Source organism: Cajanus cajan, chromosome 2, assembly GCF_000230855.2.
Source record: "Cajanus cajan strain Asha chromosome 2, NIPB_CcT2T_4, whole genome shotgun sequence".
NCBI lineage: Eukaryota > Viridiplantae > Streptophyta > Magnoliopsida > Fabales > Fabaceae > Cajanus > Cajanus cajan.
In genome coordinates, this window is record NC_138518.1 from 13,801,307 (window position 1) to 13,820,487 (window position 19,181).

General features: G+C 37.0%; 4 pseudogenes; all 4 read left to right on the plus strand.

Moving 5' to 3' along the window:
* Positions 1-902: 902 nt before the first annotated feature.
* On the plus strand, positions 903-4,500 carry LOC145954171 (beta-galactosidase 7 pseudogene; annotated as a pseudogene).
* Positions 4,501-6,135: 1,635 nt separating this feature from the next.
* On the plus strand, positions 6,136-9,520 carry LOC145954172 (beta-galactosidase 7 pseudogene; annotated as a pseudogene).
* A 1,416-nt stretch (positions 9,521-10,936) lies between these two features.
* Positions 10,937-13,745, plus strand: LOC145954740 (beta-galactosidase 7 pseudogene; annotated as a pseudogene).
* A 2,218-nt stretch (positions 13,746-15,963) lies between these two features.
* Positions 15,964-19,165, plus strand: LOC145954173 (beta-galactosidase 7 pseudogene; annotated as a pseudogene).
* The last annotated feature ends 16 nt before the right edge of the window (positions 19,166-19,181 follow it).

The following is a 19,181-nucleotide window of genomic DNA, read 5'->3' on the forward strand; positions in this document are numbered from 1 at the left end:
ATAAAAATATGTGACGAATATGCCCACCACACCCTCTTTCTTTTTATACAAATTTTGAAAGCTAACATTCGAGAAAAAAGTTTTCAAATGTAGTTTTTGAAAGAAAATTTGATTTGAAACTGGTGTAAAATTTTGTTATGAGATTTTAAAATATCTTTATTTTTAAATTGACTTTTAAATATGGGTGTCAAACCATTTTACATTCCAAAACCGATTCTTAATGTTTCAAAGCATTTTTAAACTGGTTTTAAAAATTAACAAACCGTATTTTTTTTCAAAAAAAATTAAGAGTTTGGGTCAAAGCCTAGCACACTTTCAATGCCTTTTATTTATTTATTTTATTTATATGGTAATCCAAACCATGCCCACCCCTACATCTCATGCTATTGGTTATAGATGATTTTTTATAGGAGAAATTAGTAAATTTTTTGTATTTAGTTTTTGCTCTACCCATGTTATTAAGTTCCTGGTCATTTGGTCACTGCATTAATCCTTAGTTTCAATATTAATTATCAGTTTAATTTCTCTTAAAAATTTCAACATAAAGAATTAATGAAATTACACTTATTTTAAATTAATATCATTGCAATAAAATACTTTGCACATACTAAATCTCTTCATTTTCACAGCTTATATCCATCTCTCAATCTGTAAATAAACTTAGGTTTCTCATAATAAATTTAGTTAACTAAACATATCCTCCACACCTTATTTAGAAATCAACAAAGGAACCCCATCAATGGGTTCCTATTAAATGCCTAACCCGAGTGAATCATTAATCCCAATTAAAAAATAAATGGATCCAAAACTTGAACATATTGAATTATATATCATTGTTCAAATATTGGAATTAATATGGCAAATTTAAAAGATTGGGGGAGGGGGGAATAAACGACCAGCCCATCACAGAGTGTCACGTCTTACGACTTATCATTTGCAACAACCTCGACATCTCACGCACACGCAAGGATTTCAAAAGTACAACAAGGTTGGTTTAGGCCATGCTTCTCAAGGATAAGGATTAAAGGAGTTAAAGGAAATTTCATCCATATTTGGAACGTGCTCATCCTTTCTTACATATCTTTACCACAGTTACCAACTAATAATAGTTGATTCATTCGAAAATGACGACGACAAGAACAACTTTGTTATTCATTAGCTGTTATAACTTGCTAACGTTGCTATAAAACCCCCCACGTCTATTTCATCTAGGCAATAAAAAATATTGAATTTTCATACCTATTTGCAATGGGTTCCTCATCTTGGGTCGGGATTCTCTTGTTGAGCCTGGCAGCGTTACGCTCATGCTTTGCCACAGAGGTCACATATGATGCAAATGCTCTCATTATTAACGGGGAAAGGCGTCTTATTTTTTCTGGTTCTGTCCATTATCCACGAAGCACAATGGAGATGTGGCCAGACATCATTCAAAAGGCCAAGGATGGAGGCCTTGATGCCATTGAAAGTTACGTATTTTGGGACCGTCATGAGCCTGTTCGACGTGAATACGATTTCTCAGGAAATTTGGATTTTATCAAATTTTTCAAGCTAGTCCAAGAGGCTGGTTTGTATGCCATTTTAAGGATTGGTCCTTATGTTTGTGCAGAATGGAACTATGGAGGTTTTCCATTGTGGCTCCACAATATGCCGGGGATTGAGCTAAGAACAGATAACTCGGTCTACAAGGACGAAATGCAAACCTTCACTACAAAGATTGTGGACATGATCAAAGAAGCAAATTTGTTTGCATCGCAAGGAGGACCCATTATTCTTGCTCAAATTGAGAATGAATACGGAAACATCATGTGGGGTTACGGAGATGCGGGGAAATCATATATCAAATGGTGTGCGCAAATGGCTGTAGCACAAAATATCGGTGTCCCATGGATCATGTGTCAACAACACGATGCTCCCCAGCCTATGATCAATACTTGCAACGGGTACTACTGTGACAATTTTCAACCCAATAACCCCAAGAGTCCCAAAATGTTCACTGAAAATTGGATTGGATGGTTCCAAAAGTGGGGTGAGAGGGTCCCCCACAGAAGTGCTGAAGATTCAGCTTTCTCTGTTGCACGGTTCTTCCAAAATGGCGGTGTACTCAATAACTACTACATGTACCATGGAGGAACCAACTTTGGTCGCACAGCAGGAGGCCCATATATCACAACATCTTACGACTACGATGCACCACTTGATGAGTATGGGAATTTGAATCAACCCAAATGGGGACATCTTAAGCAACTTCATGCAGCAATAAAATTGGGGGAAAAGATCCTCACTAATGCAACAAGGATTGACAAGGATTTAGGAAATGCGGTCACACTGACAACATACACCGGTGCTGGCGGGGCAAGGTTTTGTTTCCTCAGCAATACAAACAGTAACACAGATGCAAATGTTGACTTACAACAGGATGGTAAATACTTTGTCCCTGCTTGGTCCGTGACCATTCTTGACGGTTGCAACAAAGAAGTTTTCAACACCGCAAAGGTTAACAGCCAGACCTCAGTAATGGTGAAAAAGAGTGATGATGCTTCTGGTAAGCTAACTTGGGGGTGGGCACCGGAGCGAAAGAAAGATGCCTTGCTTGGAAAGGGCAGTCTCAATGCAAACCAGCTTCTCGAGCAAAAGGACCTAACTTTGGATGCCAGTGACTACCTGTGGTACATGACCAACGTCGATATCAACGACACCTCCATTTGGAGCAATGCAACTCTTCGTGTGGACACCATGGGTCATACGCTCCATGCTTATGTTAATAGAAGGTATGCGGGATACAAATTTAGCCAGTGGGGAAGCAACTTCACGTACGAGAAACAAGTCTCTTTAAAGAAGGGAACAAACATCATAGCTTTGCTTAGTGCCACCGTGGGGCTTGCAAATTACGGGGCAGGGTTCGATAAGATAAAGACCGGTATAACAGGCGGTCCTGTTCAATTAATTGGGAAGAACAACGTGACTATGGATTTGTCAACCAACCTTTGGTCTTACAAGATTGGTTTGAACGGGGAAAGAAAACGTCTCTATGATCTGCAACCACACATCGGTGTATCATGGCACGCTAATTCATCCTATCCTGTTGGTAAACCCATGACTTGGTATAAAGCAGACTTTGAAGCTCCTTATGGAACAAACCCCGTGGTGGTGGACTTGCAAGGGTTGGGTAAAGGACATGCTTGGGTGAATGGTCATAGCATTGGTCGTTATTGGCCTTCTTGGATTACTGCTACCAATGGATGCACTGACACTTGTGACTACCGCGGAAGTTACGTAACAGAAAAGTGCAACACCAACTGTGGCAATCCATCACAAAGGTGGTACCATGTGCCAAGGTCGTTCTTAAACAGTGACAAGAACACATTGGTTTTGTTTGAAGAGATAGGTGGAAACCCTCAAAACGTTTCCTTCCAAACAGTCACAACAGGAACCATTTGTGCTCATGTCCATGAAGGTGCGTTGTTAGAGCTATCATGCCAAGGTGGACAAGTAATCTCACAAATCCAATTCGCTAGCTTTGGAAACCCAAAAGGAAAGTGTGGCTCTTTTGAGAAGGGCTCTTGGGAAGCTACTGATAGTCGGTCTGTGGTGGAAGCAGCGTGCATTGGAAAAAGTAGTTGCGGGTTTGCAGTGACAAAAGAAGCATTTGGTGTAGCTGGTGCTGACAACGGCCCGACTAGACTAGCCGTGCAAGCGACCTGTTGAGTCCATTTTTTTCTCTCAAGGCCAAGTTCAACCAGTCGAAACCCAAATAGGCTTACATTGCATTTATGTAACACGGACATACATTTACAATCGTCACATTTTCTGAGTCACAAATAAAAGTGTCATTAATTTCCATTCTTCCAATTCTATACAATAAAATCTACGTTATCCTGATTACAAAAAGAATTTATTCTATAGTCTAACAACATACAAGTATGGTAATTAAATTTTTGAATAAAATTAAAATTTAGAATAATGTTTGATTGTGCAGCCTAGTATATAATGTAATGTGGTCTTGGCAAGAATGTATGTTCAATTTAATTTCAGGCACACAACACCGAAATTTTAAATATTAAGAAAATATGACTACCAATGCAATAAGAATTCATTGGATCTACTCTAATTGCGTTCATAATAAGAAATAAAAAAGTGAGAAAAATAATAAATATGAAACCCTGTGGTTAAATGAGAAGAAAAAGGGAGGAAGTGTCTCAATGAGATAATAATTTTTATTTTATTATCAAAATATGTAGGATATATAAAGTACGTTACCATATAATAAGCATGCCCGCGTAAATGAAATCACATGTAGACTATACAATTATAATTTATAACACAAATATAATGCACATGCATTGTAGTTCGACTACTAACTAAATTTAAATTAAAGGCCCCAAAGGCAAAATTGAATGATAATAAAGTGTTTCAAACCAAGTTTAATACTCACAATATTTTATATTTCAAAACAATTGAGGATGCATGCTAAGACGTCACTAAAGATTGTCAAGCACCACTAGCATTGTAAATTCTGTAATTTGAATGAATTGTTTTTCCCGTGGATAACAAACATGATTTGAAAATCATGGTAGAGTACAAAAATATATTTTTTTATTGAAGAACTTAAAAGATCTGATGATGTTATGAAAATAAATATCGTTTAATACAACATTTATTAGAAGAAGAAATTTAAAAAAAATTAAGAATAATCGTTATCAAAATATTTTCATGCTTTTTGTTTTAATGTAATAAAAATTTCTACTAATAAAAAGTATTTATTTTTGTTTGAGTAAACATTATTTTCAGCATATTCATTCACAATTATTTTAAGTATTAATTATATTCAACACTACATGTTGACACAGTTAAAACAATAGTACATGTTTTTGTAACAATATTTAGGTGGCGCGTTGCCGATTGCCATGTAGAAAGCTAGTAGCAATAAGCATTAATTTGTGGGTGTGTTGGGTACTTGTTATGTTATAAATTATTATAATACTTATTTGTTAAACTTTTTTTACAAAGATAAAAATGAAAATAAAAATATGTGACGAATATGCCCACCACACCCTCTTTCTTTTTATACAAATTTTGAAAGCTAACATTCGAGAAAAAAGTTTTCAAATGTAGTTTTTGAAAGAAAATTTGATTTGAAACTGGTGTAAAATTTTGTTATGAGATTTTAAAATATCTTTATTTTTAAATTGACTTTTAAATATGGGTGTCAAACCATTTTACATTCCAAAACCGATTCTTAATGTTTCAAAGCATTTTTAAACTGGTTTTAAAAATTAACAAACCGTATTTTTTTTCAAAAAAAATTAAGAGTTTGGGTCAAAGCCTAGCACACTTTCAATGCCTTTTATTTATTTATTTTATTTATATGGTAATCCAAACCATGCCCACCCCTACATCTCATGCTATTGGTTATAGATGATTTTTTATAGGAGAAATTAGTAAATTTTTTGTATTTAGTTTTTGCTCTACCCATGTTATTAAGTTCCTGGTCATTTGGTCACTGCATTAATCCTTAGTTTCAATATTAATTATCAGTTTAATTTCTCTTAAAAATTTCAACATAAAGAATTAATGAAATTACACTTATTTTAAATTAATATCATTGCAATAAAATACTTTGCACATACTAAATCTCTTCATTTTCACAGCTTATATCCATCTCTCAATCTGTAAATAAACTTAGGTTTCTCATAATAAATTTAGTTAACTAAACATATCCTCCACACCTTATTTAGAAATCAACAAAGGAACCCCATCAATGGGTTCCTATTAAATGCCTAACCCGAGTGAATCATTAATCCCAATTAAAAAATAAATGGATCCAAAACTTGAACATATTGAATTATATATCATTGTTCAAATATTGGAATTAATATGGCAAATTTAAAAGATTGGGGGAGGGGGGAATAAACGACCAGCCCATCACAGAGTGTCACGTCTTACGACTTATCATTTGCAACAACCTCGACATCTCACGCACACGCAAGGATTTCAAAAGTACAACAAGGTTGGTTTAGGCCATGCTTCTCAAGGATAAGGATTAAAGGAGTTAAAGGAAATTTCATCCATATTTGGAACGTGCTCATCCTTTCTTACATATCTTTACCACAGTTACCAATTAATAATAGTTGATTCATTCGAAAATGACGACGACAAGAACAACTTTGTTATTCATTAGCTGTTATAACTTGCTAACGTTGCTATAAAACCCCCCACGTCTATTTCATCTAGGCAATAAAAAATATTGAATTTTCATACCTATTTGCAATGGGTTCCTCATCTTGGGTCGGGATTCTCTTGTTGAGCCTGGCAGCGTTACGCTCATGCTTTGCCACAGAGGTCACATATGATGCAAATGCTCTCATTATTAACGGGGAAAGGCGTCTTATTTTTTCTGGTTCTGTCCATTATCCACGAAGCACAGTGGAGATGTGGCCAGACATCATTCAAAAGGCCAAGGATGGAGGCCTTGATGCCATTGAAAGTTACGTATTTTGGGACCGTCATGAGCCTGTTCGACGTGAATACGATTTCTCAGGAAATTTGGATTTTATCAAATTTTTCAAGCTAGTCCAAGAGGCTGGTTTGTATGCCATTTTAAGGATTGGTCCTTATGTTTGTGCAGAATGGAACTATGGAGGATTTCCATTGTGGCTCCACAATATGCCGGGGATTGAGCTAAGAACAGATAACTCGGTCTACAAGGACGAAATGCAAACCTTCACTACAAAGATTGTGGACATGATCAAAGAAGCAAATTTGTTTGCATCGCAAGGAGGACCCATTATTCTTGCTCAAATTGAGAATGAATACGGAAACATCATGTGGGGTTACGGAGATGCGGGGAAATCATATATCAAATGGTGTGCGCAAATGGCTGTAGCACAAAATATCGGTGTCCCATGGATCATGTGTCAACAACACGATGCTCCCCAGCCTATGATCAATACTTGCAACGGGTACTACTGTGACAATTTTCAACCCAATAACCCCAAGAGTCCCAAAATGTTCACTGAAAATTGGATTGGATGGTTCCAAAAGTGGGGTGAGAGGGTCCCCCACAGAAGTGCTGAAGATTCAGCTTTCTCTGTTGCACGATTCTTCCAAAATGGCGGTGTACTCAATAACTACTACATGTACCATGGAGGAACCAACTTTGGTCGCACAGCAGGAGGCCCATATATCACAACATCTTACGACTACGATGCACCACTTGATGAGTATGGGAATTTGAATCAACCCAAATGGGGACATCTTAAGCAACTTCATGCAGCAATAAAATTGGGGGAAAAGATCCTCACTAATGCAACAAGGATTGACAAGGATTTAGGAAATGCGGTCACACTGACAACATACACCGGTGCTGGCGGGGCAAGGTTTTGTTTCCTCAGCAATACAAACAGTAACACAGATGCAAATGTTGACTTACAACAGGATGGTAAATACTTTGTCCCTGCTTGGTCCGTGACCATTCTTGACGGTTGCAACAAAGAAGTTTTCAACACCGCAAAGGTTAACAGCCAGACCTCAGTAATGGTGAAAAAGAGTGATGATGCTTCTGGTAAGCTAACTTGGGGGTGGGCACCGGAGCGAAAGAAAGATGCCTTGCTTGGAAAGGGCAGTCTCAATGCAAACCAGCTTCTCGAGCAAAAGGACCTAACTTTGGATGCCAGTGACTACCTGTGGTACATGACCAACGTCGATATCAACGACACCTCCATTTGGAGCAATGCAACTCTTCGTGTGGACACCATGGGTCATACGCTCCATGCTTATGTTAATAGAAGGTATGCGGGATACAAATTTAGCCAGTGGGGAAGCAACTTCACGTACGAGAAACAAGTCTCTTTAAAGAAGGGAACAAACATCATAGCTTTGCTTAGTGCCACCGTGGGGCTTGCAAATTACGGGGCAGGGTTCGATAAGATAAAGACCGGTATAACAGGCGGTCCTGTTCAATTAATTGGGAAGAACAACGTGACTATGGATTTGTCAACCAACCTTTGGTCTTACAAGATTGGTTTGAACGGGGAAAGAAAACGTCTCTATGATCTGCAACCACACATCGGTGTATCATGGCACGCTAATTCATCCTATCCTGTTGGTAAACCCATGACTTGGTATAAAGCAGACTTTGAAGCTCCTTATGGAACAAACCCCGTGGTGGTGGACTTGCAAGGGTTGGGTAAAGGACATGCTTGGGTGAATGGTCATAGCATTGGTCGTTATTGGCCTTCTTGGATTACTGCTACCAATGGATGCACTGACACTTGTGACTACCGCGGAAGTTACGTAACAGAAAAGTGCAACACCAACTGTGGCAATCCATCACAAAGGTGGTACCATGTGCCAAGGTCGTTCTTAAACAGTGACAAGAACACATTGGTTTTGTTTGAAGAGATAGGTGGAAACCCTCAAAACGTTTCCTTCCAAACAGTCACAACAGGAACCATTTGTGCTCATGTCCATGAAGGTGCGTTGTTAGAGCTATCATGCCAAGGTGGACAAGTAATCTCACAAATCCAATTCGCTAGCTTTGGAAACCCAAAAGGAAAGTGTGGCTCTTTTGAGAAGGGCTCTTGGGAAGCTACTGATAGTCGGTCTGTGGTGGAAGCAGCGTGCATTGGAAAAAGTAGTTGCGGGTTTGCAGTGACAAAAGAAGCATTTGGTGTAGCTGGTGCTGACAACGGCCCGACTAGACTAGCCGTGCAAGCGACCTGTTGAGTCCATTTTTTTCTCTCAAGGCCAAGTTCAACCAGTCGAAACCCAAATAGGCTTACATTGCATTTATGTAACACGGACATACATTTACAATCGTCACATTTTCTGAGTCACAAATAAAAGTGTCATTAATTTCCATTCTTCCAATTCTATACAATAAAATCTACGTTATCCTGATTACAAAAAGAATTTATTCTATAGTCTAACAACATACAAGTATGGTAATTAAATTTTTGAATAAAATTAAAATTTAGAATAATGTTTGATTGTGCAGCCTAGTATATAATGTAATGTGGTCTTGGCAAGAATGTATGTTCAATTTAATTTCAGGCACACAACACCGAAATTTTAAATATTAAGAAAATATGACTACCAATGCAATAAGAATTCATTGGATCTACTCTAATTGCGTTCATAATAAGAAATAAAAAAGTGAGAAAAATAATAAATATGAAACCCTGTGGTTAAATGAGAAGAAAAAGGGAGGAAGTGTCTCAATGAGATAATAATTTTTATTTTATTATCAAAATATGTAGGATATATAAAGTACGTTACCATATAATAAGCATGCCCGCGTAAATGAAATCACATGTAGACTATACAATTATAATTTATAACACAAATATAATGCACATGCATTGTAGTTCGACTACTAACTAAATTTAAATTAAAGGCCCCAAAGGCAAAATTGAATGATAATAAAGTGTTTCAAACCAAGTTTAATACTCACAATATTTTATATTTCAAAACAATTGAGGATGCATGCTAAGACGTCACTAAAGATTGTCAAGCACCACTAGCATTGTAAATTCTGTAATTTGAATGGATTGTTTTTCCCGTGGATAACAAACATGATTTGAAAATCATGGTAGAGTACAAAAATATATTTTTTTTATTGAAGAACTTAAAAGATCTGATGATGTTATGAAAATAAATATCGTTTAATACAACATTTATTAGAAGAAGAAATTTAAACAAAATTAAGAATAATCGTTATCAAAATATTTTCATGCTTTTTGTTTTAATGTAATAAAAATTTCTACTAATAAAAAGTATTTATTTTTGTTTGAGTAAACATTATTTTCAGCATATTCATTCACAATTATTTTAAGTATTAATTATATTCAACACTACATGTTGACACAGTTAAAACAATAGTACATGTTTTTGTAACAATATTTAGGTGGCGCGTTGCCGATTACCATGTAGAAAGCTAGTAGCAATAAGCATTAATTTGTGGGTGTGTTGGGTACTTGTTATGTTATAAATTATTATAATACTTATTTGTTAAACTTTTTTTACAAAGATAAAAATGAAAATAAAAATATGTGACGAATATGCCCACCACACCCTCTTTCTTTTTATACAAATTTTGAAAGCTAACATTCGAGAAAAAAGTTTTCAAATGTAGTTTTTGAAAGAAAATTTGATTTGAAACTGGTGTAAAATTTTGTTATGAGATTTTAACATATCTTTATTTTTAAATTGACTTTTAAATATGGGTGTCAAACCATTTTACATTCCAAAACCGATTCTTAATGTTTCAAAGCATTTTTAAACTGGTTTTAAAAATTAACAAACCGTATTTTTTTTCAAAAAAAATTAAGAGTTTGGGTCAAAGCCTAGCACACTTTCAATGCCTTTTATTTATTTATTTTATTTATATGGTAATCCAAACCATGCCCACCCCTACATCTCATGTTATTGGTTATAGATGATTTTGTATAGGAGAAATTAGTAAATTTTTTGTATTTAGTTTTTGCTCTACCCATGTTATTAAGTTCCTGGTCATTTGGTCACTGCATTAATCCTTAGTTTCAATATTAATTATCAGTTTAATTTCTCTTAAAAATTTCAACATAAAGAATTAATGAAATTACACTTATTTTAAATTAATATCATTGCAATAAAATACTTTGCACATACTAAATCTCTTCATTTTCACAGCTTATATCCATCTCTCAATCTGTAAATAAACTTAGGTTTCTCATAATAAATTTAGTTAACTAAACATATCCTCCACACCTTATTTAGAAATCAACAAAGGAACCCCATCAATGGGTTCCTATTAAATGCCTAACCCGAGTGAATCATTAATCCCAATTAAAAAATAAATGGATCCAAAACTTGAACATATTGAATTATATATCATTGTTCAAATATTGGAATTAATATGGAAAATTTAAAAGATTGGGGGGGGGGGGGAATAAACGACCAGCCCATCACAGAGTGTCACGTCTTACGACTTATCATTTGCAACAACCTCGACATCTCACGCACACGCAAGGATTTCAAAAGTACAACAAGGTTGGTTTAGGCCATGCTTCTCAAGGATAAGGATTAAAGGAGTTAAAGGAAATTTCATCCATATTTGGAACGTGCTCATCCTTTCTTACATATCTTTACCACAGTTACCAACTAATAATAGTTGATTCATTCGAAAATGACGACGACAAGAACAACTTTGTTATTCATTAGCTGTTATAACTTGCTAACGTTGCTATAAAACCCCCCACGTCTATTTCATCTAGGCAATAAAAAATATTGAATTTTCATACCTATTTGCAATGGGTTCCTCATCTTGGGTCGGGATTCTCTTGTTGAGCCTGGCAGCGTTACGCTCATGCTTTGCCACAGAGGTCACATATGATGCAAATGCTCTCATTATTAACAGGGAAAGGCGTCTTATTTTTTCTGGTTCTGTCCATTATCCACGAAGCACAGTGGAGATGTGGCCAGACATCATTCAAAAGGCCAAGGATGGAGGCCTTGATGCCATTGAAAGTTACGTATTTTGGGACCGTCATGAGCCTGTTCGACGTGAATACGATTTCTCAGGAAATTTGGATTTTATCAAATTTTTCAAGCTAGTCCAAGAGGCTGGTTTGTATGCCATTTTAAGGATTGGTCCTTATGTTTGTGCAGAATGGAACTATGGAGGTTTTCCATTGTGGCTCCACAATATGCCGGGGATTGAGCTAAGAACAGATAACTCGGTCTACAAGGACGAAATGCAAACCTTCACTACAAAGATTGTGGACATGATCAAAGAAGCAAATTTGTTTGCATCGCAAGGAGGACCCATTATTCTTGCTCAAATTGAGAATGAATATGGAAACATCATGTGGGGTTACGGAGATGCGGGGAAATCATATATCAAATGGTGTGCGCAAATGGCTGTAGCACAAAATATCGGTGTCCCATGGATCATGTGTCAACAACACGATGCTCCCCAGCCTATGATCAATACTTGCAACGGGTACTACTGTGACAATTTTCAACCCAATAACCCCAAGAGTCCCAAAATGTTCACTGAAAATTGGATTGGATGGTTCCAAAAGTGGGGTGAGAGGGTCCCCCACAGAAGTGCTGAAGATTCAGCTTTCTCTGTTGCACGGTTCTTCCAAAATGGCGGTGTACTCAATAACTACTACATGTACCATGGAGGAACCAACTTTGGTCGCACAGCAGGAGGCCCATATATCACAACATCTTACGACTACGATGCACCACTTGATGAGTATGGGAATTTTAATCAACCCAAATGGGGACATCTTAAGCAACTTCATGCAGCAATAAAATTGGGGGAAAAGATCCTCACTAATGCAACAAGGATTGGCAAGGATTTAGGAAATGCGGTCACACTGACAACATACATCGGTGCTGGCGGGGCAAGGTTTTGTTTCCTCAGCAATACAAACAGTAACACAGATGCAAATGTTGACTTACAACATGATGGTAAATACTTTGTCCCTGCTTGGTCCGTGACCATTCTTGACGGTTGCAACAAAGAAGTTTTCAACACCGCAAAGGTTAACAGCCAGACCTCAGTAATGGTGAAAAAGAGTGATGATGCTTCTGGTAAGCTAACTTGGGGGTGGGCACCGGAGCGAAAGAAAGATGCCTTGCTTGGAAAGGGCAGTCTCAATGCAAACCAGCTTCTCGAGCAAAAGGACCTAACTTTGGATGCCAGTGACTACCTGTGGTACATGACCAACGTCGATATCAACGACACCTCCATTTGGAGCAATGCAACTCTTCGTGTGGACACCATGGGTCATACGCTCCATGCTTAATTTAATAGAAGGTATGCGGGATACAAATTTAGCCAGTGGGGAAGCAACTTCACGTACGAGAAACAAGTCTCTTTAAAGAAGGGAACAAACATCATAGCTTTGCTTAGTGCCACCGTGGGGCTTGCAAATTACGGGGCAGGGTTCGGTAAGATAAAGACCGGTATAACAGGCGGTCCTGTTCAATTAATTGGGAAGAACAACGTGACTATGGATTTGTCAACCAACCTTTGGTCTTACAAGATTGGTTTGAACGGGGAAAGAAAACGTCTCTATGATCTGCAACCACACATCGGTGTATCATGGCACGCTAATTGATCCTATCCTGTTGGTAAACCCATGACTTGGTATAAAGCAGACTTTGAAGCTCCTTATGGAACAAACCCCGTGGTGGTGGACTTGCAAGGGTTGGGTAAAGGACATGCTTGGGTGAATGGTCATAGCATTGGTCGTTATTGGCCTTCTTGGATTACTGCTACCAATGGATGCACTGACACTTGTGACTACCGCGGAAGTTACGTAACAGAAAAGTGCAACACCAACTGTAGCAATCCATCACAAAGGTGGTACCATGTGCCAAGGTCGTTCTTAAACAGTGACAAGAACACATTGGTTTTGTTTGAAGAGATAGGTGGAAACCCTCAAAAAGTTTCCTTCCAAACAGTCACAACAGGAACCATTTGTGCTCATGTCCATGAAGGTGCGTTGTTAGAGCTATCATGCCAAGGTGGACAAGTAATCTCACAAATCCAATTCGCTAGCTTTGGAAACCCAAAAGGAAAGTGTGGCTCTTTTGAGCAGGGCTCTTGGGAAGCTACTGATAGTCGGTCTTTGGTGGAAGCAAAGTGCATTGGAAAAAGTAGTTGCGGGTTTGCAGTGACAAAAGAAGCATTTGGTGTAGCTGGTGCTGACAACGGCCCGACTAGACTAGCCGTGCAAGCGACCTGTTGAGTCCATTTTTTTCTCTCAAGGCCAAGTTCAACCAGTCGAAACCCAAATAGGCTTATATTGCATTTATGTAACACGGACATACATTTACAATCGTCACATTTTCTGAGTCACAAATAAAAGTGTCATTAATTTCCATTCTTCCAATTCTATACAATAAAATCTACGTTATCCTGATTACAAAAAGAATTTATTCTATAGTCTAACAACATACAAGTATGGTAATTAAATTTTTGAATAAAATTAAAATTTAGAATAATGTTTGATTGTGCAGCCTAGTATATAATGTAATGTGGTCTTGGCAAGAATGTATGTTCAATTTAATTTCAGGCACACAACACCGAAATTTTAAATATTAAGAAAATATGACTACCAATGCAATAAGAATTCATTGGATCTACTCTAATTGCGTTCATAATAAGAAATAAAAAAGTGAGAAAAATAATAAATATGAAACCCTGTGGTTAAATGAGAAGAAAAAGGGAGGAAGTGTCTCAATGAGATAATAATTTTTATTTTATTATCAAAATATGTAGGATATATAAAGTACATTACCATATAATAAGCATGCCCGCGTAAATGAAATCACATGTAGACTATACAATTATAATTTATAACACAAATATAATGCACATGCATTGTAGTTCGACTGCTAACTAAATTTAAATTAAAGGCCCCAAAGGCAAAATTGAATGATAATAAAGTGTTTCAAACCAAGTTTAATACTCACAATATTTTATATTTCAAAACAATTGAGGATGCAAGCTAAGACGTCACTAAAGATTGTCAAGCACCACTAGCATTGTAAATTCTGTAATTTGAATGGATTGTTTTTCCCGTGGATAACAAACATGATTTGAAAATCATGGTAGAGTACAAAAATATATTTTTTTATTGAAGAACTTAAAAGATCTGATGATGTTATGAAAATAAATATCGTTTAATACAACATTTATTAGAAGAAGAAATTTAAACAAAATTAAGAATAATCGTTATCAAAATATTTTCATGCTTTTTGTTTTAATGTAATAAAAATTTCTACTAATAAAAAGTATTTATTTTTGTTTGAGTAAACATTATTTTCAGCATATTCATTCACAATTATTTTAAGTATTAATTATATTCAACACTACATGTTGACACAGTTAAAACAATAGTACATGTTTTTGTAACAATATTTAGGTGGCGTGTTGCCGATTGCCATGTAGAAAGCTAGTAGCAATAAGCATTAATTTGTGGGTGTGTTGGGTACTTGTTATGTTATAAATTATTATAATACTTATTTGTTAAACTTTTTTTACAAAGATAAAAATGAAAATAAAAATATGTGACGAATATGCCCACCACACCCTCTTTCTTTTTATACAAATTTTGAAAGCTAACATTCGAGAAAAAAGTTTTCAAATGTAGTTTTTGAAAGAAAATTTGATTTGAAACTGGTGTAAAATTTTGTTATGAGATTTTAAAATATCTTTATTTTTAAATTGACTTTTAAATATGGGTGTCAAACCATTTTACATTCCAAAACCGATTCTTAATGTTTCAAAGCATTTTTAAACTGGTTTTAAAAATTAACAAACCGTATTTTTTTTCAAAAAAAATTAAGAGTTTGGGTCAAAGCCTAGCACACTTTCAATGCCTTTTATTTATTTATTTTATTTATATGGTAATCCAAACCATGCCCACCCCTACATCTCATGCTATTGGTTATAGATGATTTTGTATAGGAGAAATTAGTAAATTTTTTGTATTTAGTTTTTGCTCTACCCATGTTATTAAGTTCCTGGTCATTTGGTCACTGCATTAATCCTTAGTTTCAATATTAATTATCAGTTTAATTTCTCTTAAAAATTTCAACATAAAGAATTAATGAAATTACACTTATTTTAAATTAATATCATTGCAATAAAATACTTTGCACATACTAAATCTCTTCATTTTCACAGCTTATATCCATCTCTCAATCTGTAAATAAACTTAGGTTTCTCATAATAAATTTAGTTAACTAAACATATCCTCCACACCTTATTTAGAAATCAACAAAGGAACCCCATCAATGGGTTCCTATTAAATGCCTAACCCGAGTGAATCATTAATCCCAATTAAAAAATAAATGGATCCAAAACTTGAACATATTGAATTATATATCATTGTTCAAATATTGGAATTAATATGGAAAATTTAAAAGATTGGGGGGGGGGGGGGAATAAACGACCAGCCCATCACAGAGTGTCACGTCTTACGACTTATCATTTGCAACAACCTCGACATCTCACGCACACGCAAGGATTTCAAAAGTACAACAAGGTTGGTTTAGGCCATGCTTCTCAAGGATAAGGATTAAAGGAGTTAAAGGAAATTTCATCCATATTTGGAACGTGCTCATCCTTTCTTACATATCTTTACCACAGTTACCAACTAATAATAGTTGATTCATTCGAAAATGACGACGACAAGAACAACTTTGTTATTCATTAGCTGTTATAACTTGCTAACGTTGCTATAAAACCCCCCACGTCTATTTCATCTAGGCAATAAAAAATATTGAATTTTCATACCTATTTGCAATGGGTTCCTCATCTTGGGTCGGGATTCTCTTGTTGAGCCTGGCAGCGTTACGCTCATGCTTTGCCACAGAGGTCACATATGATGCAAATGCTCTCATTATTAACGGGGAAAGGCGTCTTATTTTTTCTGGTTCTGTCCATTATCCACGAAGCACAGTGGAGATGTGGCCAGACATCATTCAAAAGGCCAAGGATGGAGGCCTTGATGCCATTGAAAGTTACGTATTTTGGGACCGTCATGAGCCTGTTCGACGTGAATACGATTTCTCAGGAAATTTGGATTTTATCAAATTTTTCAAGCTAGTCCAAGAGGCTGGTTTGTATGCCATTTTAAGGATTGGTCCTTATGTTTGTGCAGAATGGAACTATGGAGGTTTTCCATTGTGGCTCCACAATATGCCGGGGATTGAGCTAAGAACAGATAACTCGGTCTACAAGGACGAAATGCAAACCTTCACTACAAAGATTGTGGACATGATCAAAGAAGCAAATTTGTTTGCATCGCAAGGAGGACCCATTATTCTTGCTCAAATTGAGAATGAATACGGAAACATCATGTGGGGTTACGGAGATGCAGGGAAATCATATATCAAATGGTGTGCGCAAATGGCTGTAGCACAAAATATCGGTGTCCCATGGATCATGTGTCAACAACACGATGCTCCCCAGCCTATGATCAATACTTGCAACGGGTACTACTGTGACAATTTTCAACCCAATAACCCCAAGAGTCCCAAAATGTTCACTGAAAATTGGATTGGATGGTTCCAAAAGTGGGGTGAGAGGGTCCCCCACAGAAGTGCTGAAGATTCAGCTTTCTCTGTTGCACGGTTCTTCCAAAATGGCGGTGTACTCAATAACTACTACATGTACCATGGAGGAACCAACTTTGGTCGCACAGCAGGAGGCCCATATATCACAACATCTTACGACTACGATGCACCACTTGATGAGTATGGGAATTTGAATCAACCCAAATGGGGACATCTTAAGCAACTTCATGCAGCAATAAAATTAGGGGAAAAGATCCTCACTAATGCAACAAGGATTGACAAGGATTTAGGAAATGCGGTCACACTGACAACATACACCGGTGCTGGCGGGGCAAGGTTTTGTTTCCTCAGCAATACAAACAGTAACACAGATGCAAATGTTGACTTACAACAGGATGGTAAATACTTTGTCCCTGCTTGGTCCGTGACCATTCTTGACGGTTGCAACAAAGAAGTTTTCAACACCGCAAAGGTTAACAGCCAGACCTCAGTAATGGTGAAAAAGAGTGATGATGCTTCTGGTAAGCTAACTTGGGGGTGGGCACCGGAGCGAAAGAAAGATGCCTTGCTTGGAAAGGGCAGTCTCAATGCAAACCAGCTTCTCGAGCAAAAGGACCTAACTTTGGATGCCAGTGACTACCTGTGGTACATGACCAACGTCGATATCAACGACACCTCCATTTGGAGCAATGCAACTCTTCGTGTGGACACCATGGGTCATACGCTCCATGCTTATGTTAATAGAAGGTATGCGGGATACAAATTTAGCCAGTGGGGAAGCAACTTCACGTACGAGAAACAAGTCTCTTTAAAGAAGGGAACAAACATCATAGCTTTGCTTAGTGCCACCATGGGGCTTGCAAATTACGGGGCAGGGTTCGATAAGATAAAGACCGGTATAACAGGCGGTCCTGTTCAATTAATTGGGAAGAACAACGTGACTATGGATTTGTCAACCAACCTTTGGTCTTACAAGATTGGTTTGAACGGGGAAAGAAAACGTCTCTATGATCTGCAACCACACATCGGTGTATCATGGCACGCTAATTCATCCTATCCTGTTGGTAAACCCATGACTTGGTATAAAGCAGACTTTGAAGCTCCTTATGGAACAAACCCCGTGGTGGTGGACTTGCAAGGGTTGGGTAAAGGACATGCTTGGGTGAATGGTCATAGCATTGGTCGTTATTGGCCTTCTTGGATTACTGCTACCAATGGATGCACTGACACTTGTGACTACCGCGGAAGTTACGTAACAGAAAAGTGCAACACCAACTGTGGCAATCCATCACAAAGGTGGTACCATGTGCCAAGGTCGTTCTTAAACAGTGACAAGAACACATTGGTTTTGTTTGAAGAGATAGGTGGAAACCCTCAAAACGTTTCCTTCCAAACAGTCACAACAGGAACCATTTGTGCTCATGTCCATGAAGGTGCGTTGTTAGAGCTATCATGCCAAGGTGGACAAGTAATCTCACAAATCCAATTCGCTAGCTTTGGAAACCCAAAAGGAAAGTGTGGCTCTTTTGAGAAGGGCTCTTGGGAAGCTACTGATAGTCGGTCTGTGGTGGAAGCAGCGTGCATTGGAAAAAGTAGTTGCGGGTTTGCAGTGACAAAAGAAGCATTTGGTGTAGCTGGTGCTGACAACGGCCCGACTAGACTAGCCGTGCAAGCGACCTGTTGAGTCCATTTTTTTCTCTCAAGGCCAAGTTCAACCAGTCGAAACCCAAATAGGCTTACATTGCATTTATGTAACACGGACATACATTTACAATCGTCACATTTTCTGAGTCACAAATAAAAGTGTCATTAATTTCCATTCTTCCAATTCTATACAATAAAATCTACGTTATCCTGATTACAAAAAGAATTTATTCTATAGTCTAACAACATACAAGTATGGTAATTAAATTTTTGAATAAAATTAAAATTTAGAATAATGTTTGATTGTGCAGCCTAGTATATAATGTAATGTGGTCTTGGCAAGAATGTATGTTCAATTTAATTTCAGGCACACAACACCGAAATTTTAAATATTAAGAAAATATGACTACCAATGCAATAAGAATTCATTGGATCTACTCTAATTGCGTTCATAA